Source organism: Erithacus rubecula (genome assembly GCF_903797595.1).
Source record: "Erithacus rubecula genome assembly, chromosome: Z".
Classification (NCBI taxonomy): domain Eukaryota; kingdom Metazoa; phylum Chordata; class Aves; order Passeriformes; family Muscicapidae; genus Erithacus; species Erithacus rubecula.
This window is the reverse complement of record NC_136661.1, coordinates 13,296,293-13,296,997: the sequence shown is the minus strand read 5'-3', so window position 1 is coordinate 13,296,997 and position 705 is coordinate 13,296,293.

The following is a 705-nucleotide window of genomic DNA, read 5'->3' as shown; positions in this document are numbered from 1 at the left end:
TTGAAACTGCAGATTCTAGAGACCAGATTTTTTAACTGTAAGGATATTTAGGGACATTGGTTTGAGAGGTTTTGTTGTTTTTACCAGATATACAGCATGTTGCTGTCAGGATGAGACTGAGAGGGAAAGAAAGACTTATCAAAAATTTTATGTTAAAACTTCTGTTTAAACAGATGAAATTGTATGCTCTCAAAATCTATTCTGCAGTTTGGATGAAACCACCTTAAGCATACATGTCTTTTCCTTATTCCTATGTGTTCATCTCTCTAGTCCCAACCATAAATACTGTAGGCCAGTGTAAGTATACTTAAATTGCTCTGCCAGCACATCTGCCATATGTCAGATGTGTGATTGAGTCCCAAGTTCAGCCTCAACTGGGGCCAAAGAACAGAGAAATTTTAGAGTTATGAAATTCTCTTCATGTTTTACAGCAGTTTTTTTTACAGAGACATTTTTACGGGAAGTTTAAAGCCTCTACATCCGTACTCATCTTTGATATTCACAATTGACTCAAGTTGTTAAAACTCAGTTTTCTATGGCTGTTTAAAACATAAAATCTTTTTCTCACTATTTGGATTTTTCTTTATTCATTGGTTAAACTTCCACAGGGCTTTTAAAACTGAAATTAACCTGTCTAAACTTGCAGGACATTGGTTGTCAGTGTACCAAATAAAATAGCCCAACTAACCACAAATATTGATTTAA